Source organism: Tamandua tetradactyla, chromosome 11 (assembly GCF_023851605.1).
Source record: "Tamandua tetradactyla isolate mTamTet1 chromosome 11, mTamTet1.pri, whole genome shotgun sequence".
In the NCBI taxonomy this organism is placed as follows: Eukaryota; Metazoa; Chordata; class Mammalia; order Pilosa; family Myrmecophagidae; genus Tamandua; species Tamandua tetradactyla.
In genome coordinates, this window is record NC_135337.1 from 80,197,427 (window position 1) to 80,222,248 (window position 24,822).

Here is a 24,822-nt window from a genome sequence, read left to right on the forward strand (position 1 = left end):
TCAATACCAGCTGTGTTGATGGAGAGAGGCTTGACTTCCTGGGCCTGTGACTACGAGGGAAGGCTAGGGGTCCACTGTGACCCCAGCAGCGAGTCTTGCTAAGTGGGTGGCCTTGTTTTTCAGTTTGTTGATGCATCAGCTAGCCCAGCCTCAGGCCATTCGAGCAGTGGGGCACTGGAAATCTGCATGTAAAGATGAGGCCATTGCTTACCTTTGTAGCTTTTAGGGGTGGCTGGAGAAGCAAATGTGTGTCCACACCAAGACTTGGCATGCAAACATACCTGGCAGTGCCACTCACAGTAGCCAGAGTGTGGAAACAGTCCACCTGTCCTCACACAGATGATGGATGGACAGACTGGGATCCACCCAGACAATAGAATATTACACAGCTACGAAAAGGACCAAAGTTCTGGTTGGAGCTACAACACGGATGGACCTTGCAGACGCGCTGCTTGGTGAAAGAAGCCTTACCCAAAAGGCTAGATGTTATATGCTCCCATTGATATGAAATGTCCAGAAGAGGCACATCTGCAGAGACAGGAGGCAGACTGTTGGTTCAGGGCAGGGAGGAAACGCGGATTTACCATGAATGGGCCCGGGGATCTTGGACACAACAGGAAGGCTCCAGACAGGTTGACTTAAACTCACTGCATCATAAACTTAAAAGGGGGTGGATTTATGTTAAGTAAATTATACCTCAATATAGCTTTTTTTTTTTTTTAAATAAAAATAATAGAGGATGGACAATTGTGGCTCAGTGGCAGAGTTCTTGCCTGCCATGCTAGAGACCTGGGTTTGATTCCTAGAGCCTGCCCATGCAAAATAAATAAATAAATAAATAAAATAATAATAGAATATGGGGGGGGGGAGGAGCAGCCGTGTGCCAAGAACAGTGGCAGGCGCTCTGCCTTGGCTCGTCCCCGTGAGCACACCAACACATATGGCTATCCCCTCTTACGGATGAGAGCATCGGAGCACAGAGGTCAAGGGGCAAAACATCCCAGCCGCCCTCTCCCTACATCTCTGCAGCCTCCACATCTTGTCTCCATATGAATCGACTTCCTTCTGCCCCTGCTCCCCTCCTCCCTGCCTCTCCCTGCCTCTCCTTCCACCCACAGGCCTGTCTGTAGGGTGTGTTCAATACCAAGGCTGGAGTCAGGTGGTAAGACCGAGCACTCCAAAGACAGAGAGGGTTGTAATTATGAGCTGTGGTCAGCAAGATGGTTCCCTTGAGACATCCACGTCCTGCCCCCTGGAGCTGTGGAGGTGGCACCTCAGGTGGACTTTGTGGATGGGATTAAGTTGAGGGGCATGAGATGGGGAGGTTCTCCTGAACTCTTGGGGGGCGGGACCCCATTGTCATCACAGGGTCCTCATAAGAAGGGGACGGGGGTGGGTGTCAGAGCCAGAGAAGGAGACTTGACGACAGAGGCAGGGGTAGGACAGAGGGGCCTTGAGAAAAGATACATGGGGCCCCTCTAGGTGCTGGAAAAGGCAAGAAGAGTCTCCCTGAAGCCTCTGGAAGGAACCAGCCCCATGACACCCGGATTTTAGCACCCCCCTCCGCGTCAGACTCATTTCAGAATTCTGATCCCCAAACTGTGAGATAACAAACTTATTTTTGTGGTCAGTTGTTACAGCAGCCGGACAAAACTCAGGCACTGGCTCATTCCTGAAATCCAGAGGATGGTTTATAGATACCTGATGAGTGAGCGAGCCAAAGGAAGAAACGAGGTCTGCCCTCCCAGAGTGCCAGTTATCACGCAAAATGCCTTGGGAGGTTTTTGGGGAGCACTGGCTGATTTTTGTTTTTCCAAGTGTGTCTGCTTAAAAGGCCAGTCCTTTCACTGGTGCTGTTGGCCACATTGCTCAGCCACATTGCTCAGCCATTGCTGCACAGCAAGTAAGTACACACTTGGAACTTAAAGCAGCGCATGTGTTTATTTAGTGGGTCAGGAGTCTGGGCTTGGTTTCACTGAGTTGTCTGCCCAGGTTCCAAGGGCTGCAGCTAAGCTGTGGACCAGCGCAGAGTTCTCATTTGGAGGCTCGACTGGGGAAGGACCTGCTTCAAAGCTCATTGCAGTTGCAGACAGAGTTCCTTTCCTTGCCGCTGTAAAGGTCTGGGGCTGGTGGCCACCCTCCGCCTGGCCACCTGGGCCTCCCCAGCAAGGCCACCAGCTCTGCCAGAGCCGACAAGGGAGGCGAGCCTTAGGATCTGATGCCACGTCACCATGTGCACGTGTCACCTTTGCCGTGTTCACTGGTTCAAAGCGGGTCACAGGTCCTGCCCATGCCGGTGGGGAGGGAATGGTCTGAGGGTGTCAACCCTGGGAATTGGGACGGCTGCTGTCGTGGGGTACATGCAGCACATGCTTACCTACAGCCGCCTCTCCGTGGGCTGTCCTGGGCTGGAGAGTGGGAGACTGGCAAGCAGTGTCTCAGCGCAGGCTGCAGGGCGGGCTCCCTGGTGGGCTGGGGGCCTGGCGTGGTGATGTGGATGGTCGCTTTCCCCTGGGCTTCAGCGTGAAGTGAGATACCTGGAACCTCCTGAGCTCTGGGTGTACTTTGGGGACCAAATATACCAAGACGGGCTTGTGGCTGCAGTGCAGATGCTCCAGGACAGTGAGGCGTCAGTGTCCAGCTCCGTCCAGGGGGGCCCAAAAGTCCTGCTCACTGGGGACAAGGCAGGAGGGACTGGGTCCTCGAGGTGGATCCGGCCAGCTGCCACTGCCCGAGGGGTCCAGTCCAAATGGCCAGATAGCCAGGGAGGGCCAGGGGTCCCCAAGGTTTGGGGATTCTCTGGGAGGACCCCCAGGCTCGGCAGATAGTTGTCCTCGCGGCCGTGGTTCATCACAGCAGAGGGACCTGGAGCACAATCAGAAGAGGGGACAGCCGTGGGGCTGGGTCCAGGGGAGACAGGCAGAAGCTTCTGGAATCCTCTCTCTGCACAGTCGCACCGGAAGGGGTCAGTTCCCCCAGCAGCATGTAGGGACAGCACGTGGGAGATACCATCTCCCAGGGGCACTCCTTGGAGACCCAGCATCTGGGCTTTTTATTGGGTGTGGTCCCGTGGGCATCTCTGCCTGGCAGGGACCCAGATCCAGACCCCGGGAGGACAACAGGTGTCCAGTCAGCTTAAAGCACGTTGTTTGCACAGACAGGCGAGGTGCAGGGAGCCCCCTTATGGGCCATGGGGCGGAACCCTCCGGAATCTGGGTTCCCAGATGCAGCCAAGGGCTGACCACAAAGCAGGTTCTGGTGGGGACAGCAGTCGGGCCTGCTGGTGAGTTATTCTTCTGCACAAGCAACAGGCTTTGCTTGCCTAAAACCGAGGGGTTCCCGGGACACGGGACTTTCAGTGCTAAAACTGGGGACGTGCCGGGCAAACCAGGATAAAGGGAGTAGGGGGTTGGTAACTCCTTTCTCTTCACCCTCCAGGAGGATTGTGAAGGTCAAATGATTAGGCAAACAAACATTTTATAAACAAAGTTATACAAATGCCAGATCCTTTCGTTTAATTTAGTTTAAAACACATGGAAAATTCATCAGAGAAAAGGCCCCAAATCTCCAGTAAATCTGTTTAACAAATTGCCTCCTTCAAATGTAACCTGTCTGCATGTCGATGCATCCTCTGTGTGTTGTCCCAACGTTTTTCAGAGTAACTATAAAAACTCAAGACTCACAAAATGATTTTTTTAAATTATAGTCACATGCATATAACATATTATTTCCCATTTTACCCATTTTAAGTACAATTCAGCGCATTAGTAGCATTTATTGTGTTGTGCTACCATCAACACCATCCATTACTCAAATTTTTTTAGCACCCCCATTCTCCCTTTCCCAGCCCCTGGCCGCCAATAGACCACTTTCTGTCTGTATAGATTTGCCTAATCTGGGCATTTCACACCGGTGGAATCAGACAATATGTGACCTTTTGTGTCTGTCTTCTTTCACCGAACATGATGTCTTCAGGTTTCACCCATGTTGTTGACTGTATCAGTACTTCATTCCTTTATACGGCTGAATGATATCCCATTGTCTGTGTGGCCATATTTTGTTTCCCCATTCATCCGTGGATGAACAGCTTGGGGCTGCTTCCACCTTTTGATTGTAAATAATGCCACAACAGACGTTACTGCACAAGTTCACCAGGTGGCTTTTATTGTTGCCCTATAACAAATGCATGCCTCTTTTAAGCACTAACTGATAAACTCACACCCAGCACGTCCGACCGAGGGGTGCTAAACCCAGTCTTTACTTTTCTCTTCTAGGGAGCAAAAGTTGGTTTGGTGTCTGAACATTGGAACCGAAGACAGCGGGCCAGGCAACGTGCACAGGTTAGTGTCATGCAGTCTTTCTTTTTTTCCGCCTTCATGTTCACACGGCGTTGGGTTGGCGTTTTCGAGCTGGTGAGAATGAAAAATCGATTTAACATTGAGGCGGGCATTCTCACCTGCACCCCTGGATGCCCACAGCCTTGGGCTGCTCCGTTGCCCAGAGTTCGTCATATTTGCTGAAAGTGCAGCGAGCAGCCGGGTCTGGGAAGGGCCGAGGACCCATGGCTCCCACCCTTGGGCTCCCGGAGGTGTTTCCCACTCTTGGTGTGGTGGGGCCAGTCCTGGTGAGCCCAGGTCACGGTCAGGACAGAAGGAGTATATCCGCAGTTGTCTGAGCATCATCATAAAGAATCTCTATGAGGGTCTGTACCCCTCTCTGCTAGTCTTTCCCGTCACCTGGAGGGTGACCTACCGGTACCCGTAACCACAGATAGAACTAAGTTGATGGATGTGATAAATGCTTGAAGCTCGCCATCCGCCTTGGCAGGGGGGGATTGGGGAAACATTCCAGTGGCCTTGGGAAGATTCTTCTTTAGCAAGTTAGCAGCAAAGCTGAGGCTCAGATCCTGCCCTCTTCACCCCTATCTGTTTGTTCGTTCCTGGTCTTAGTCCAAAATGGATTTTGAGTGACTTTAGAGGTATAGCAAGATGACATAATTTAAAAATAATTTAGTAAAGAAGCTGGGCCCTGAAGATGACCCACTGTATGATTCCATTTGTGCGAAATATCTAGAGAAGGTCGTTTGTAGGACAGAAGGTTGGTTTGTTGTTGCCATGGCTGGAGGGTGGGGAAGGCAGGGGTGTGACCTGCTAATGGGCATGGAAAATCTTATTGGGGTGATGGAAGAATGTCCTAAAACTGGGTTGGGGTGATGGTTGCACAACTTGGTGAATTTACTAAAAATCGCTGAATTGTACACATCGAGCGATGAATTTTATGATGTGCAGGAGATACCATGGTAAAGTTTAAAGTATCCTTTAGTTAAGCCCAGTAGAAGTCGTTTTAGTCTCATCCTGTGTCGACATTGTTTAAGTGGTAAGAAGCTGTTTTAGCCATCAGTGTCCTTGCGGGTACTTAAAAACCACAGATGATAGCTGAGTGGTGAGAACTCACTTGAAAACAGACTTATTTAAAAATTAAAGAATATATATGTATATAAAGATAAGTGAAATGACCCACATGTTCATCAGCTGATGAATGGATAAATAAAATGTGGTCTAACTATACACTGGAATATTATTCAGCTGTGAAAAGGGATGAAGTTCTGATACATACTACAAAATGAATGAACCCTGAAGACATCATGTTGAGTGAAAGAAGCCAGACACCAAAGGACGAAGACTGGATGATTCTCTTTGTATGAAATGTCTACAACAGGCAGATTCACAGTGACAGGAAGTAGATCAGAGGTTGCCAGGGGTTGGAGGAGGGGGATAGGGAGTGACTGCTGATGGGTTCAGGGTTCCTTTTTGGGGTGATGAAAATGTTCTGCAATTAGATATGGTGAGGGTGGCACAATTCTGCGGGTGTATTACAAATCGCCAAATTGCGTGCTTTGTATGGATAAACTGTATGATGTGTAAATGAAACCTAAATAATGCTGTATGTATGTACACAAATATACATGTGTCTCTGTGTGTATGTATATGTGTATATGTGTATCTACATTAGAAATAGTTAGTTAGGAAAGAGGCCAGACCTAAAAGACTACCTGTTGTATGATTCCATTTATTTGAAATGTCCAGAAAAGATAAAACTTTATCCCAACAGATCACGGGTTCCCCGGGACCAGGGGTGGGAGTGGGGCAGCTTTTGGGGTTCATGAAAGCGTTCCGTTACAGTGAGACCATTGCAGCATTGTATAAATTTACTGAAACTCGTGGAAATGCAGGCATTTAAAACTGGGTGAATCTTGCGGTAAGTCAGATTCCCCAGTGAAGCTATTAAAAGAAAATAATGAGGTCAACTGAAGGATGAAGCAGAGGGTAAACTAGAAATCAGGGATGGGTGGAGAGATGGGGCTAGAAGAGGCCTTAAGACATAAAGCCTCAGGCACTAGCTGGGGTGAGACACAGGTTTGGTGCTGATTTTTTTTTTTTTTTTGTAAATATCTACAGTTTATTCTTTTGTTTCAACAATTTATTAGACTGCTATCACATTGCCAAATCTTAGACATTAAAACCCTCAAAAGAAAACATACAGTTAAAATCTTTAACGTTACACAGTATTTAAACATCAAAATGAGCTGCCACTATATACTGCTTTTTCAAAACATATTTTTATTGACAAATCTTCACACACATGCATTCTATGCATGGTGTGCCATCGGGGCTCACAATATCATCACATAGCTGTATATTCATCACCATGATCATTTTTTAGAACATTTGCATCACTCCAGAAAAAGAAATAAAAAGAAAAAAGAAAAAACTTCATACATTACCCCTCCCTCTCATTGACTGCTAGTATTTCCGTCTACCCAATTTATTTTAACCTTTGCCCCCCCCATTATGTATTTATTTTTCTATCCATATTTTTTTACTCATATGCATATCCTGGATAAAAGGAGCATCAGACACAAGGTTTTTGTAATCACGTGGTTACATTGTAAAACCTACATCATTATACAATCATCTTCAAGAATCAAGGCTCCTGGAACGCAGTTCAACAGTTTCAGGTACTTCCCTCCAGTCACTCCAATATACCATAAACTTAAAAGGGGTTTCTATATAATACATGAGAATAACCTCCAGGATAACCTCTCGACTCTGTTTGAAATCTCTCAGCCACTGAAACTTTATTTTGACTCATTTTTCTCGTCTCTCTTTTGGTCAAGAAGGCTTTCTCAACCTCTTGGTGCCAGGTCCCAGCTCATCCCAGGAGTCCTGTCCCATGTTTCCAGGGAGACTACACCCCTGGGAGTCATGTCCCATGTAGGGGGAGGGCAGTGAGTTCACCTACTGAGTTGGCTTAGAGAGAGAGAGGCCACATCTGAGCAACAAAACAGGCTCTCTGGAGGTGACTCTTAGGCTTAATTATAAGTAAGCTTAGCCTCTCCTTTTATGCTTAGCTCTTAACTGTGTTAATATCATGCATATATATATATATATATATATATATATATATATATATATATATGAGACTACTAAAGCTTTGATTTGATAGTCAGTAGACAATGTGGTACCATATTTAAGTTTATTTAAAACTGACGTAAACAAACAAAAGCTGCACAGCAAAAAGAAAGGCCAAATCACTTAGTGCTTTGAAACACTGATCGTGAGTGACATCGGTGCCTGGGACCCCCTCTTCCTCTACCTTGGCCTCTTCCTCCTCTTGCCTCATTTTCCCTCTTCTTGGATTTCACCGAAGCTGAAGTTCAGCCTCCATAAGTAGTCCGTCCAGAGGCAGGCTGCCTGACAGAATAAAGTGTCGACTATCGTTTCCTCCAGTACTCAGTGTTTCCAGCTGTGCAGTTCTCTGACCTTCAGGGTCGTCTTCACAGCCAACGTCCACACCAGTGATGGTTCCACGGGCTGTGCTCCATTCTTCAATTCAGTTGTTACAATCCCACAACTCAGCTTCATCAAAAATTTCACAACCTCTGTCCTGGCAGTGCCATCACCCTTTTGGTCCAATAGCGCAAAAATCAAACGTCCAAGCACCAACCGATGGACTTTGCTGAGTTTTTTTTTTTTTTTTCCCACATGGGCAGGCACTGGGAAACGAACCCAGGTCTCTGGCATGGCAGGCGAGAACTCTACCCCCGAGCCACTGTCGCACCACCCTATGCTGAGTGTTTTTAAGGGTTCAGTTGAGCAGCTTCTGCCTTGGGAGAGGCCGATGATTTCTGGTCTCCCACAGGGCCTCTTGGAAAGGATTGTCATCCCCAGCAATCCATGACAGTTGCGAATGTCGCATGGCGCGGGTCATGAGAACAGTTCTCTGCCTGGCACGTCTGTCCGTTGGGGTGTGGGGTGTGGGTAGAGCTTCTAGAGTCTTGTATTGAAGAGCAATGGGTGTGTGGATTTCATGCCACTGCTGTTACCAGTTTCCGCAAACGCAGTGGCTTACAGCAAGTCAGATGTCTTTTCTTACAATTCAAGAGACCAGGAGTCCATAATGGGTCTCACAGGAGTTGACAGAGCTGGTTCCTTCCGGAGGCTCTTGGGGAGAATTCTTTCCTTGCTTCTTCGGGTTTCTAGAGGCCACCTGCATGCCTGGGCTGGTGGTCCCCTCCTTCCTCTGCCAACCCAGCAGTGGAGCAGCTCATCTTCCACTCTCCCTCCCACTGACCTTCCTACCTCTTTCTGCTGACAGTGGGTCTACCCATTAACTCACCACCATCTCCCCATCTCCAGGACCTTCATTTCATCTCGTTGGCCAAGACCCTTTTGCCGTGTAAGGGGGACACGTTCGCAGGGTCTGGGGTTAGGTCAGGACATTTCTGGGGAGCTACCATTCTGTCTGCCGCAGTAGGGGGAATTGCCGGAGGGGCAGGTTAAACTGACCCGCTCCCTTGCACAGTCTCCCATGTCCCCAAGATCTCAGGGAGAGAGAAAGTTCCGACTGGGGGGCGTGGTGTAGCAGGGGTGCCGGCAGCTGCGCGTACCCCCGCACTTTCCTCCAGGGTTCTCTCCCCTTCGTTCCATCCTCTTGGCTTTCTCAGGTAGGTCATCTTACAGACCACAGCTTGGCCGGAAGCCTTTTCACCTCTGATGGAGATGACAGCTCCCGGTGAGGTCAGTTTGAGGTTTGGTTTTGTGCCCCGATAGGTCAATGGTCTGGGGAGGGTGGCCGGTTCCAAATATTGCAGAAGTGGGCTTGGTTACAGCCTACCTTCGTCACAAGCACTACCTCTGCTACTGTTTAAGGGTGTAGTTCAAACTTCTGTCTGCAGAAGTCGTGAGTAGCCTGGGCTGGCCAGCCGGCCCCCTTAGTCCTGGACTTGGAACATGGACAGCCCATTTCCTCCTGTCACTTCTTGGTCTAGCTCCAGGGTTGCCAAGCCGCTCCCCCCTGGCCACGTCTGCCCTCCACCTGTGTTTGCATAGCCCGGGAACTAAGAGTGATTTTAATATTTTTTAATAGTGGGGAAAAAATGGCAGAAGAAACATGATATTTCATGGCATGTGGAAATAGTAACTTAACATTTTGGTGTCCACCAATAAAGCTTTATTGGCACAGCCATGAACTGATGCATTGTCTGAGGCCACTTTTGGGTGAAAGCAGCAGAATTGAGCAGTCAAAGCAGAGAATGCATGGCCCCAAAATATCGACTTTCTGGCCTTTTAAAGAAAAGTCTGCCGACCTCTGTCCTCGGTCATTTCTTCCCGGTGATGTGGTTCTCGAATCACAGCACTGGGGGGGACCCCCGGACTCCCCTCTTCTTGGCTGACTCCTTCCCAAAGTGGAGATTCGTTCTGCATCAGCCATAAGCATCGGCATCCATCTCTCTCTCCGTCCATCCATCTGTCCGTCCATCCACATGGCTGATATCTGCTGAAGCTCTCTGTGCACTCAGCCCTGGAGATAGAACGTTCAAAGCACTGGGTCCTGCTCTTGGGGGGGGGGGGAGCGCATTCTGATGGGGAAGAGACGACATCGAGGCTATATGATGGCTCCTAAGGGGATGCCGTGGGGCCCAGGGGTGGCTTTTCAGTTCTCCCGGCCCCTCTGTCTTCCCTCTGGGTCTTTGAGCACAGGCGGGATTCAGCTGGATGAGTGGGGCTGGGCAGGGAGAGCCTGGGTTTGGTGGACGAATTGGGAAGACCTGGGGGAGAAAGGCTGTCTCCCAAGGCGAAGGAGCAGGGCAGCGGCATGTTGGGGTCCGAGACCCAGCCTGTATCCTGCTCATTGATGCTTGGCCTTGCTCCAAAGGAGATGGACCGTGTCGGGCATAGTTGCCCATGAGAACCTGAGTTTGGAGAGCTGCTGGCTGTCAGATGGACAGACAGAGGTGCAGCCGGACGTGTGTATGCATGTCCCACACGAGAGACTCTCAGTCATCCATTTTCCTCAAAGTCAGACATACTTTTTCCAAAAAGAAAACTTAAAACGCAGAAAGTGTGGGTAACGCCTCGGGCAGTATTCTCCAGAATCTTCTTGTGGTAATATTACATTCACACACGCACACACGCCTGTGATTTTAGATGAGTAACCTTTTATTCTTTTAAAGAGATCATTTATCTTAAACTTTTGATTTTGGAATAAATTCAAAATTATAAGATGGTTTTTGCAAAAATAATACAAAATCCATACAGAGAAACCCAACATACCCTCATCCCCCCAGATATGCAGATGTGCCAGTTTTAACATTTGGTACATTTGCTTTATCCATCCATTTGTCTATCTCTCTATCCACTCACCCGCCTTTCTTTCTTCTTTCCTTTCCTCCCTCTCTCCTTCTCTCTCTCTCTCTATCTATCTGTGATCCATCCACTCTTCTATCTATCTAACTAGTTAGCTACCTCCTATTTACCTATACTTATCCCTCCATCCATGGCCATGCCCCATCTGTCTGTCTATCCACCCACCCATCCATCCATCCGTGGTCCAGCCACCCACGCTTCCATCTATCTGCTGTCTCTCTGTTTTCTGAGCACTTGGGTATAGGTTGTACACTCATCTCCCCAAACACCTAACACTTCCCTGTACGTTTCCTAAGAACAAGGACATTCACTCGTGTTACCGCCGTGAGTGCAGTTATCAAGTTCAGGAAATTCAGCACTGATGTAGAGCCTGCAGTCCATACTCCAATTTCTCATATGTCCCAATAATGTGGATTTTGCTCTTCATTGTGCTCATTTTGCTTCATAGGCATCTCTCCTGATCAATAAACCCAGCTTTGGGTCATCATTCAACGCTTACTCAGCATTCCTGTTTCCAAGGGTTTTATAATTAAAAAAAAATTTTATAATTTATTTAACTGGTTTTGTATTGGTGGGCTTTTAAGGTGTTTCCCTTTTTCTTTTCTTTTCTTTCTTTCTTTTTTTTTTGTCCTGCACTGTGGAACAAATGCCCTAGCATTTTTATGTACCACTGCACAGTTAGCCACTGGGGTACATTCCTGTTAGTAGGATTGCCTTGTGTGTGTGCGTGCGTGCATCCATTTCAAATTCCCGCCCACGGTGCCCACTTCCCCACCATCCATCCAACTAGTCATTAACCCTTTGCCAATCTGAGCTGCAAGGACAGTTTTCACTGCCGTTTGGTTTGGGTCTCCTCAGTGGCTGCTGAACTCTACAATTCCTCTTGGCTGTTGATGTGAATTGCTTGGGGTGTCTTCCTTGCTGACCTTTCTGCTGGGGCTCCCTCTCTCTCATTGATATGTTTGAGCCCTTTAAAGATGCAGCGCTCGTGATGACAAGCGCTGCAAATACCTTTCTGGTCACGCCGTTTGATGTCGTTTATTGGGAGGATTTTGCCATAGAGAATTTTAAACCTTTTGTGAACATCAGTCTTTGTTCCTTGGGTGGTGTTCTTCCAGATTTCAAGGTTACAAAAAAATATATGCACCCGTTATTTTGTTCAGGTTGCATGTTTATACTTAAACCTTTGAACCGTGGAATTTAACTGTGCTAGTGGATCCCGCCCAGGGGACACTGGTGCTGTCTGAGGACATTTTGGGGTGTCACGACTTGGGGCTGCTCCTGACATTGAAATGGGGGAACCCCAAGGAGGCTACTCATCACCCCACAGTGCCCAGGACACCCCCACCCCAGAGAATGACCCAGCCCCATGTCAGCTGACCTGTGGCCGAGCGAGAGCCACGCCCACCGCTCCAGTTTTCTGCAAACCCTAGGGCTAGAAAATGGCAAGGGGACAAGATGCAGGTGGCTCCTGGCACGTGCGACCGTGGAGGAAACTGTGCTGGAGTGTGGCGGTTCCCCATGGCTGCCACCAGGGGGCACAGGAAGCTCACAGAACCTCTGGCTGGGCAGGCAGGCGAGAGGGAGGTGGGGGTGGGCACGGGTGGCCCCCTCCCCCAAGGTCTTCAGCCAACCCCCTCGGTGTCCTCATTTGCCTGGGGCATTCCTGGCTCAGCCCTGAGAGTCCCTTTTCTTGGGCAGAGCTGGTCACCCACCCCTGGGGACCCCTTGCGTTGGATTTAGGAGGGGGCAGAAGGCACGGGCTCTGCTCTCCTGGAGTGACCTCAAGGAAGTTGGGGAGCCATCAGCCCCCCCTCCGCCAAACACTCCCTGCTCTCGGGCTTGGACTCAAATCACCAGGTCAGAGCCTGCCCAGGAAGCCACCAGCCCCCTGCACAGAAGAGAAGCTGGGTCAGAAGCCAAGCAAAGGGGCACATCACCCCTCTGCTTCCGCTCATACCCCAACCTCTGGGCTCAGAGACCACCCGGGGCTGCCACCTCCAGCCAAGTGACAGCAGTCAGCTTCAGATGGGGGCTCCTGCCCCAGTGCCGCCACCAGTGTTGGAGGGTCCACTGGGCCAGCAATTTGCTGCCCCTGCCCCAGACAAAGAGATGGGGGGGTCTCAGCAGAGGGGTGCCTGGGTCCCGCAACTGGAAGTCGGCAGACCCTAGCCTTGAACCCTGTCTCCCTGGCACACGAGTCCCCCCAAATCTGAGCTCCCCCACCCCTACTGGCTATGGTTGTGTTCCTGGGCTTTTCCCTCCTTGACTTGCCTGGAGCCATCTCTTAGTTTCCATCCCCACCCCTCCTCTGAGTTTGGCTACCCCCATCTCCTCGTCTTGGGTTCCCAGGGCATCCCCCAGACAGGCCCACCCAGCTCCTCTTCTGAACTCACCCTCAGTGGCACCTCCTTCCAGGGCCCCCTCTGACCTGCTGGAGGGAGCTCAGCTCACAGACCCCAGGCACCGTCCACTCCTGCTCATGGTGGCACGTGTAATTCCCTGCATCCTCACCATTGCTCCATCCTGGCGGGGATGGTCTGGTGGCCTTGGCACCAAGCAAGGAGCCCAGGACAGGGAAACGTTCTCAAAGTGCCAGGCTCAGGGGACAGGGCAGGAGCCAGAACGGACACAATCCCTGGCCCACAAGGAGCTGACGTTCTAGCGAGAATTTGTAGACAAGCTGCAGGGATTCCCACACTGCACAGCTGGAGCGTTCTCTGGGTGGGGGCCGTCCTGGGCACTGGGGTCTGCTGAGCAGCCTCCTTAGGCTCCCCCCACTCGATGCCAGCTACATCCCCTTCTCTCATCGTGGCAACCACGAATGTCTCCAGACATCACCCAGTGTCCTCTGGGAAGTGGAGAATTTCATTGACCCCCCCAAGAGTCTCTGCATCCCATAATTATCCAACCTGTTAATATCGTAGGAGGCTGTACACCTTTAAATACACACACTGAGTTGGGGAGGGGGGAGAAGGCGAATTCCAGAAGCTGGAGGGCCATCCTGTTTTATACCATCTCACTCATGGGGCATTTGTTTTGATGTGGACCGTGAACTAGGAGTTCGACTCAAAAAATTTTTTACAATTAAGGCAGAATTTCTCACCCCCCAGCATCATTAACATCAGGTCTGGATTGTTCTCTCTGGCAGGGACCCCCTGGGGTACTGGGGGGTATTAAGCAGTATCCCTGGGCTCCACCCCTGAGATGCCAGGAGTACACCCCCCACACACACCAGTCATGACAACCACAAATGTCCCCAGATGTTGCCCAGTGTCCCTGGGGGCAGAGTCACCTCCAGTTGGGAACCCTGAGTTACTGGTTCCTCTCACACTGTATGTGTTTGTTTGCACTTGGGCCTCCTCCCCTGGGCTTGGAGCTCTGGGCAAGCCAGAACCAAGTTGAGATGCTGGCTGCTGGCTGCAGGAGTGACCCAGGCACGGGTCTGCGCCCTGGCCTCTGGCCGCTCGGCACCTGCTCTCTTCTCGGATCTGCCATCAGTCGGTTGAGCTGAAAGCCACGTCCAGAACTGCAGTCAACTAAAGCAGCCACTGGCCGCCCGCGGCCACTGAGCCCTTGAAATGGGGCCAGTGCCACAAGTCCAAATGTGGTTTTGCTTACGTTGGGTTAAATGGATGGTTGTCAACTGGGGGCCATTTTGCCCCCAGAGGACATGGGGAAATGTCTAGGGATATGTGTGGCTGTCATAACTTGGGAGAGGGGAAGCTGCTGGTATCAAGTGTGGGGAGCCCAGGGAGGCTGCTCAGCACCCCCCAGTGCCCAGGACACCCGCACCCCAGAGAACGATCCAGCCCCATGTCAGCGGCGCTGTGGGAAACCCAGATCGAGATCAAGAGTTTCTCCAGCCTTCTTTCTCGCTGCATGGAGTGGTCACAGATCTCTGCGGCCTCTGCACAGCAGACCGCATTTTCCCAATAGCTCCTAGTTCTTCCTGGGTGTGGCGCTGGCCGCTGCTGGAAGCTCCAGTGGCTCCTTTTATCTGGACACCCGCCCCTGTGTTGGGAGCAAACTCCAGCCCCAGCTTGCAAATGAGAATATATTTCTTTTCTTTTTTTTTTTTTTGACTGCTTTTGACTGTCACCAGCTTCCAATCCACCCGAGGCATGTTGAAATTCACACCATTATCAACTCTTTCCATGGACACATTGTTCTCCCAAAAGAACTGCCAAGATATACAGTCAAAACCTTCAAATGTGCTGCTGGCGAAAGGTCATGGGCCCCTGCTGCAGGCTTCCTCACCCAGACAAACATGGTTCACCTGCAGTGATGGGGTGGCCACGCTGAGACTGGCGAGGGAGGCCGCCGTTGCAGCCCACGGTCCCCGGGACCCTCTGTCTGCAGGCTGAGGCTGCTTGTGCTGCAGACGAGACTTGTGGGGTGCAGGCACAGGATCCCAGCGGGGGCACTTCTACCTGCAGGAGCCTGGGGAGATGTCTGGTGGCATTTTTGGGTATCACTCCCGGGGAAGGGGGAGTTGGTGCTGGCATCAAATGGGGGAACCCAGGGATGCCGCTCAACACCCCCCAGTGCCCAGGACACCCCCACCCCAGAAAATGATTCAAACCCCTATGTCAGAGGTACCTAATGGGAAGGCTTGCATTAAGCGCTTGGGAAAAAAATCGAGGTTGGTCCCTGCATACACCACACCCCAGAATAAATTCTCGTTAAGTTGGTGTAAACCCGGATGATTCTGGTGATTCTGGAATTCATCCCCCCCACACATACACAAACACACACACACACTCAGTTTGTGATCGTCACAGTTTTTCACAGAGTGAATCCGAGCACCATCTTCCTTGTCTCTTTTGTGTTAGTCCTGTGGATCTGATCCTTTGCCCCCCCACCCCCCAAGCCCCCTCCCCCTCCACCTGGGCTGCAGGAAACAAACAACCCTTCTCTGGTCCTGCCTCGCAGGTGTCATTTCATTTCATCTGAACTCAGGCAGGCCGTTGCCACCACGTGGCTTTCCCGGTGTGAAGCCGAGATCCGGGGCAGTTCAGTGGGTCGTGCTGGCTGGCCAAGCGGGGGGCCAGTGGGTGGGGGTGGCTAGACCGCAGAATGACGCCCTCCCGAAGCTGGCTGTGCGCGCCGTGGTCCCATCTCGGCCCGCGTACCTGTTGCTAAGCAACCGCGGCACCAGCCAGCCTGGACTGAGTGGCGCGTCATACACAAGTACAGTCCCGGGAGACTCACGGAATCGCAGTCTCCATCGGGTGATGGCCACATACAGCCGGGAGGTAGGGGGCTGGGGGAGAGAGGAGCTGCAGGTGCAGACTGCGGAGGGGCTCACTGGGGGTGGGCAGAGGGGCCCTCTCTCGGCTCTTGTAATCCACCAGACTGATGGACTCTGGGTACATGGGTCCTCAGTATCTTTATTTCCCTGCCTCCTGCCTCATTCTTTTAAAAAAATTTTTTTTATTAATTTTTAAATTAAAAAAAATGACAACAAAGAAACACAAACATTCTTAAACATATGATCATTCTGTTCTACATACAATAACAGTAATTCACAATATCATCTCAGTTGCATATTCATCATCATGATCATTTCTTAGAACATTTTCCTCTATTCAGAAAAAGAAATAAAAGACAACAGAAAAAAATTCATGCATATCATACCCCTTACCCCTCCCTTACTTTTTTAATTAATTTTTTTATTTATGACACATAACCACATACAAACACAAACATTCTTATCATATGATCATTCCGTTCTTGTTATATAATAAATAACTCACACTATCATCACATAGTTGTATAGTCATCATCATGATATTTCTTAGAACAGCTGCATAAATTCAGAAACAGCAATAAAAAGAAGACAAAAAAAAATTCATACATACTATACCCCTTATCCCTCCCCTTCACCAATCACCAGCATTTCAATCTACTAAATTTATTTTACCATTTCTTCCCCCTATTATTTGTTTATTTTTAATCCATATGTTTTACTCGTCCATCGATAAGGTGGACAAAAGGAGCATCAGACACAAGGCTCTCACAGCCACACAGTCACACTGCGACAGCCATATCATCATACAATTATCTTCAAGACACATGGCCACCGGAGCACAGCTCCACATTTTTTTAGTCTGATCCCTGGCAGGCCTTGGGGCACCCCTGTAACAGGTGCTTGAGGTCTGGCCAGGTCAGGGCCAGGTAGGGTGCGCGCGGGTGCTGAGGGGGCAGTGCGGTGGCCCCCGTGCCCCCCCGTCCCACCTGCGGGCTCCTGGGCTGACCTCGGCACCACGGAGATGTCGGCAGGGCAGGTGCAGCATCCTTGGGGCCCTCGGGTGGCTGCAGGTGTTGGGAGCAGGTCTCTAACATCTGAGCCAGGCCCGGCAGAGCAGGTGTCCCTTTGGATCCCTCACTTCTTTGTTCTTGGACATGGCTCTGAATGATTGTCTTTTTTAAATCACTCCTTCGTTTGGAATAGTTGTAGATTTTCAGAAGGGCAGTGTAAATAGTAGCGTCCCTGGGTCCCCCCCATCAAACCTCCCCCTCGTCAGCCTCTTCTACCTCTGTGTTCCCTGGTCACAGCCAACACGCAGACGCTGGTATGTCGTTATTAATCAACTGCCGTGCCTTATTCAGTGGTCATCGTTTTTCCTTTCTACGAAGGTCCTCCCTCTGCCCCAGGACCCCACATCACATTTGGGCTTCTCGGTCTCTCCTTGTCTCCTGTGCCCTTGGCAGTATTGAGTCCCATGGAATGGTCTCCACTGGGCTCCTTTGACACTTGTTCTCCCTTAAACTGGGGGCTGCCCGGGGATGCGGGGCTTTTCATGTCCCACCCCATCGGGGGTCCCTGACACCCTCATGACCACCTCTGGGATGTGACCTTGTCCCCCTGGCAGTGTCTGTGTGCTGGGTTTCCTGTGGCACAGCCCCTCCTTTCCCCCCTCCCTCTCCTCCCTTCTCCCCAGCTGAGTCACTAAATCCAGGATCTGCCCCCCCCCATTCAAGGGATGAGGAGAGAGGAATTAAGCTCCACCCCCCTGGAGAGGGAAATATCTGCATATGTTAAATGGGATGCTCCCAAATTTCTTTTATAAATACAATGTCATACTTTTTTTCTCCCCATCACAGCGGCCTTACCTCTTCCTTACAAGTAGAACAGCCTGCCCCCCAGGCCCCCTCCCACGGAAGCTACTGGTAACTCGCCTCCCAACCTTCCTTGTGCACATGCGTTATAAAACCATAGCTACCCAGAAAGCCTGTTCCTGTGTTTGAAAATATGATTTCTCCCCAATTCTTGTTTCACATTGGTATAAAATATACTTCGTGGGGTGGTGTGTATGTGTGTGTGTTTCCAGGTGTTTGGGGGCTCTATCCACAGAGGAGGCGACCCAAGAGTGAAACTGGGAAGGAAATACCTACCTTTGGAGCAAAAGGAGCTAGCTCAGCAGGGAATGTTTCCCTTTAGATCAGGTGTCTCAAACTACAGCCTGCGGGCCAAATCCGGCCCTCCAACTTTTTTGTCGATTGAGTTTTATTGACACACCACCGCACCCATCCATTGACGCTTTGTCTATGTCTGCTTTCGTGCAGAATGGAGCAGCCATGACAGAGACCATCCGACTTGCAAAGGCAAGGAATTTACTCCCTGGCCCTCTCGATAAAGGCAGATTTGCCGGTCATACTGTGGAGGGATCTTGGCAGGGCGTGGTGGGGTCTTGGCCTCCAGGGGCGATGCTGTCACCTGCCCCTGCTTCTCCTCCTGCTCTTTTGACCCCTCCCACTCTACCCCTCTCCAGGGGTTGGGGTTCCCTGGGTCTCCACTTCCCCCCCTTTTTTTTTCACGTGATTTGCTTAGGCCAGCAGTTCTCAACCAGCGGCGATTCTGCCCCCAGTGGACATTGGGCAACATCCAGGGACATCTGTGGTCGTCATACTGGGGAGTGGGAGCTGCTGGCATTGAGTGGGGGGAGCCCAGGGAAGCAGCTCAGCAGCCCCCACCCCAGAAAACAATCCAGCCCCCATGCCAGCTTTGCCAAGGTGGGGAAACCTGTTCTAGAATCAAAAGTAGCTAATTTTTTTTCTTTTTTAACATTCCCATATGTCCTCCTGTTTGTTGCTTTCCTTTTAGTTTTGTTTATAATTCTGTCGTCCCCAAGTTTCCACATTTTTATGTTGTGAAGTGCATCTGCCTACCTGTTTTTGGCAGCCTCTGTTGTAGAGAAAGGGGCCTGTGTATCGGGGTGACGCTCCCGGCCTGCCTGGGTTGTCGCGAAGTGCCTCGCAAGCAGCAGCCCCTAACTTTGACACCGACTCCGAGGCACTGTGAGAGCACCACTGGCTTCCAGGTATCGTACAGGGTGTGTGGGTTTCAGCTTTCAGCTCTCCAATCAGCCAGGATCGATTTCTGCCAGCAGCGCCAGCCAGGGATCTAATTATGATTTCTTCTCTAAGTGTCATCTTTTTACGCATCCCCAAGATGCACCAGCCGAGAGCCAGGTCCCGTCTCGGACCTGCCTTTCACAGATGATGTGAAAAAGCGTGCACGTGGCTGGGTGCTGATAAAGTTTTATTCATAAAAGCAGATGTAACGGTGGGCCAGATTTTGGCCCACGGGTTGGTGGCCCTGCTCTGGCAGGCCTTTTCCTTTTCTTGCCGATTTCTAAAATGAAGTGTGCAGAGCATGGATAGAGTACCTGCACCCCCACCTGCCCCAGCACATGGGCTTCCCTCCATCAGCCTGGGGGAGTTACCAGGCCACCGACCAGAAGGAGCCTGGGGAAGGCAGAGCTGAGTGGTCACGACAGAGACCTTCCTGCTTGTAAAGCTGAAAATATTTACTCTGTGACCCTCTACAGAAAAAGAAAAAGTCTGCCGAGCCTTGGCCTAGAGGCTCCGAATTTATCTGATTTCATCTCATAGGTGAAAGGTGAGAGATGCCTTTGGAAAGTCACAGTACTAGAGGTTTAAAGCTTGGACTCCAGGCTCAGAGAGCCTTGGCCTCCAGCTCACCTCTGCCACCTCTGGCTCTGTGACCCCGAAGCATCTATTCCTGTCCAAGCCTCAGTGTCCCCACCTTTAAAATGGGGAAGATAGACAGTTGTCACCTCTCAGACTGTTGAAATGACTCAGCGGGAAGGGAGGGGGTGTTTTAGTTTCTTAAAGCTGCTGGAATGTAGTATACCAGAAATGGACTGGCTTCTATGAAAGGGATTTATTAAGTTACAGATTTATAGTTCTAAGGCTATAAAAATGTCCTAACTCAGGCATCCAGAGAAAGATCCCTTGACTCTGACGAAAGCGCCATATGGTGTCGGGGATTTCTTTGTCAGCTGGGAAGGCACATGGCTTGCATCTGAGGTCCTTGCTCCCAGTTCGTTGCTTTGTGCTTCTGATTCCAGTGGCTTCCTCTCAAAGCGTCTGTGGGCCTTCACTTAGCTTCTCTGTGTCAGCTCTCTCCAGGTTCTGGCTTGCTTAGCATCTCATGGAAAGGCACGTGGCAATGTCTCCTGAGCACTGCATCTTCAAACGTCTGCATCTGAGCTCTCTTCAAAATCTCTCCCCTTTCAAAGGACTCCAGTAAACTAGTTAAAAACCCACTTTGAATGGGTAGGGTCACATCTCCATGGAAATAATTGAATCAAAAGGTTACGCCCACAATTAGGTGTATCCCCATGGAAACAGCCTACTTAAAAGATTCCACTCTGAACAATAGGTCTGCCCCAAAAAAACTGGATTAGGAGTAAAAGAACATAGCTTTTCTGGGGTACATAACAGTCTCAAACCAGCACAGCGGATTAGCGTAGTTGGGGTTTGTAACAATAAATGCACCATTCTCTCATCTGTAAAAGGGAGGCCATCTGACTAGACTTCCCTCTCCCCCCCCACACAGGGTTGTTAGGCAAATCGAATGACAGAATTGTCATTTGATCATTTTAAAAAAATCAAAAGCCGACATGCTGGTGAGGAAGCTGAGCCAGGCCAGTGGTGGAGAGACAGGATTTCCAAGCCCTTGAATGTCAACAAATATGAAAGTGGGCTGTAAAAACCTCAGCATGCTCTGCCCTGCCAGCCTGTGAGGAGTGTGTTAGTCAGCTGTCACTGTGTAACAAATCACCGCTGACTTAGCAGCTTAAAACAGCAACCACATGTACTAAGAAATGATGATCATACATCTATGTGATGATATTAAGAATTACTGATTGCATATGTAGAATGGAATGATTTCTAAATGTTGTGTTAGTTAATTTTTTTTAATTAATAAAAAAATAAATAAATAAATAAAAATAAAAGGTAAAAATTCGTTTAAATATCAAAAAATAAAAAAAAATAAAAAAAACAGCAACCACATATTCGCTCACAGTTTCTCAGGTGCTAAGTCCAGGCCTGGCGTGTCCAGGTCCTCTGCTCGGGGTCTCCCAGGGTATCAGCCAGATCTGATGGAGAAAGATGCATCTTCACGCTTGTGCAGATTGTTGGCAGAATTCAGTTCCTGGGGGTTGTAGGGCTGAGGTTCTTTTTGTTGTCTAGTTTGTTGTCAGCCATGATGACCCTCCGCTCTTAGAGGGCACCCTCAGGTTCATTTCCAATGGTAACCCACACAGGCTCTCCCACACTTCAGGAAGGGCACAGACCCAGGTAAGGGCCCACCCGATTAGACCAGGCTCACCCAGGACAGACTCCCTTTTGATTAACTCAAAGCCAATGAGTTGGGACCTTAATGACCTCTTCAGAATCTCTCTTACCAGCGAACATCACCTCTTCAGGGGCAGTGGGATCTTCCCTGCTCACTGGCTCTGCCCATGTCTGGTGGAAGGGGATTATTTAGGGTGTGTGTGCCAGGGAGCAGGACTCTCGAGGGGCTGTCTTAGAACCCATCTCCCACAGAGGAAGAAGGGGCCCTTTTAACCTGAGGCATGGCCAGCTTCATGCCTCAACCGGGGCTGAGTAGGGGGTCTCTTCCCCCTCCTCTCCTAACTCCTACCCCCTCCTCACATTGGAGTCTTGCCATGATTTGGGGGAGTGGGTGTGGGCTAGAGGCAGAAAGGAGGCATTTGGAGAAAGTGCCTATTGGTCTTTGTCCCCTCTTATACCCACGGCATCACCTTTATCTATCTATCTATCTATCTATCTATCTATCTATCTATCTATCTATCTATCTATCTAATCTATCTAATCTGTCTATTTATCTATCTATCTATCTATCTATCTATCTATCTATCTATCTATCTATCTATCTATCTATCTATCTACAACCTGTCTTTTGAAGCAATTATAGATTGGCAGGAAGTACCCCCATGCCACCATCTTAAAATATGCCCTGCCTTGCCCCCTGGCTCCAGTCACTGTGCCCCATGCCTGGCACTGAGGGTAGCACGGTCCTCTCCCCCTGCGCGGAGCTGTGGCCCCTGCGCCCTCCCATCCGTCTCCCTCTTGGTTGATTCCCGAGCAGTTGGCCCCGCCGTGCCTCCCACGCTGCCCTGACGTACCCCCAGGACCCCCAACCCCCTGGCTTGCTGTGAGGGTCCCCCGCGTACACTTTGGTGGCGTTCTGAGTCAAGGGGGCAGTCGGCACTCAGCGTCACGATCTGTGGGAGAATTCCCAGGTGGGGGAGATGTCTGCAGGGGCCAACCAAGGAGACCCTCCTCTGGGGTCAGCCCGTTCTACCCTGCCTCCGAGGCCTAAGAGATATCTTGTTTGGTGAAGCCTTCCTTGACCCCTCCCAAAGTTCCTTGCTGTCTTCCCCTTGCTGGTGCAGGGCCTGTGCCTCGTGGGGGCCACAGGGAGTTCAGCCCTCACTGCAAACCCTACCTGAGTGCGGCCACCTGGCACGCGCATCTGTTGCAGAGGGCTGAACCCTAAGATGACCCCGAGGTTCCTGCATGTGGGTGCATGCCCAGCAATGTGGACGCACCCTCGGGTAGGGTGGGAAGTGACCCTCATGGCCAGCTTGCCTTTTATGGTGGAAGGGGTTTTGTGGATGCCCTAAAGAGCTCTGAGTTGGCTTCCTGGCTGCCAAAGCAAGTACCCCAGCATGGGTTGCTATGAACAAGGGAAATTTATTGGCTCACGGCTTTGAGGCAGAGAGAAGGCTAAAATTGAGGCATCGTCAGAATGGTGCTTTCTCCTTGAAGACCATGGCGCTCTGGGGCTGGCTGCCGGCCACCCTTGGCCCTTGGCTTTTCCATCACAAAGCAACACCCACGGCAGCATCTTCTCCCTTCTCCTCCAGGCTCTGTTGACTTCCAGCTTCTGCCTGCTCCCCGTGGCTTTGCTCCATGTCCAGATTTCACTTTGCTTATAAAGGACTCCAGAAATCTAGATTAAAACCTGATCTGATTTAGTGGGGCCATCCCTTGGCTAAAGTAGCCTCTTGAATATTCTCATTTATGGCAGGTCCACATTCATTGGGTGTGAATCAAGACCAGGAACACGTTCAAACCAGGGCCCATGGTTCAATCCACAACCCTTCCCCAACCACTTAACCCTGAAGCAAGCAAAGGGGATGTGGTCTGGGTGGGCCTGCCCTAATCAGATGCGTCCTCCCACAGGACACTGTGTGTCTGGCTTTAAGGATTAAAACAGGTGTGTCAGGAGTGGCCAGTTTTGGGGTGGGGGTCACATGGCAAGGACCCAAGGGCTGTCTCCAGGAGCTGAAAGCAGCCCCAGACAACAGCCAGCAAGAAAACCTCTGTCCTGCACCTGCAAAGAAATGGATTCTGCCCATGACCTGAATGAACTTGGAAGAGGACCCCAGGGTCCAGGTGAGAACCCAGTTGGCACTTTGACTTCAGGCTTCTGAGACCCTGAGCAAGGACACAGCTAACCCATACCCACCTGAGGCCCCAAATGAGGACATACCTAATCCTTACCCACCTGAGACCCCAAAGGAGGGCACAGCTAACCCATACCCACCTGAGACTCCAAATGAGGACACAATTAAGCCATACCCGCCTGAGACCCCGAAAGAGGACACAGCTAATCTGTACCCACCTGAGACCCCGAAAGAGGACACAGCTAATCTGTACCCACCTGAGACCCCGAATGAAGACACAGCTAAACTGTACCCAGTCTCCCAACAGACAGCCACTTTGAGATGATAAATGGATGTTGTTCGAAGTCCCTGCATCCATGATAAGTTGTTACACAGCATTAGCTGACCAATACACTTACTTTGTTGGCTTCACACTCTCATTCTGAAACTCACTCCTACCCTGAAAATTGGAGATTATCGTCTCCATTTCACAGATGAAAATGTAGAAGCAGAGACAGGCACAGGAACGTGCCCTGGGCCCCATGACCAGTGTTTTGTAATATTTAAATTAGCTACATCTGTCACCCGAACCAGGCCGTGAGCTCCTAAAGGTGAGGAGAGAGTGAAAGGAAGAAGGCCTGGGGCACGTCCTTAGCTGGCCTGCTCCAGGTGCGCCTGTGGCCAGCACCAGTGACCCAGCGAAGGCCAGTGAACGGAGCCTCCAGAACATAACTGTCATACCCAAAGCGTAGTCACTGTCACACGCGGCTTCCCCGCCAGGCTCTGAGCTCATCGGCCCCCTGGAACAGGACATGCTAGTCCCTGCACACCTGACTAACATGCCAGCTGAGTCAGAGCTCCACCCAGAACGTGCACCCACTCACCCTCCTGTCCATGTGAGGTTCGCAAGGTCTGGCTGCCACCCCTGGATATGGTACGCCACCAAGGCTGCCAACCCTCGCGTCCTGGACAGGCGCAAGCAGTGGAACAAACAGGTGTTACAGGAACACGCAGGAGTGGGTAACAGGGACTCAGTGTTGGAAGCAACACCCATGGGTGCTACTGTGTGCGGTGCTGTGGTGGGGGGTACGGCTGATGTGGGATTGGATCGTTCCCTGGGGTGGAGGTGTCCTGGGCACTGGGGGGTGCTGAGCAGCCTCCCTGGGCTGCCCCCACTCGCAGCCAGCATCAGCCCCTTCCTCATAAGATAATCCAGAAACGTTTCCACACATTCCCAAGTGTTCCCTCTAGATCCCCTGGTCAAGAGTGACAAGCAGGCAACCCAAACAGGGGTCTTCATTCAGGGCTTCTGGGAGGGCTTCCTGGAGGAAGCTCCAACGGCATCAAATCTCCATGTCTCTGGAGCTGCCCAAGGGGAA

At 50.6% G+C, this 24,822-nt stretch overlaps 1 protein-coding gene across 2 annotated transcripts in view; it reads left to right on the forward strand.

Moving 5' to 3' along the window:
* Positions 1–24,822, forward strand: part of GNG7 (G protein subunit gamma 7) — a 186,607-nt gene that overhangs the window by 44,003 nt on the left and 117,782 nt on the right. For both annotated transcript variants that reach the window (XM_077121233.1, XM_077121232.1), the window contains exon 2: positions 4,275–4,340. The gene's annotated coding sequence lies outside the window, so the exon portion shown is untranslated. The remainder of the gene's footprint in view (positions 1–4,274; positions 4,341–24,822) is intronic.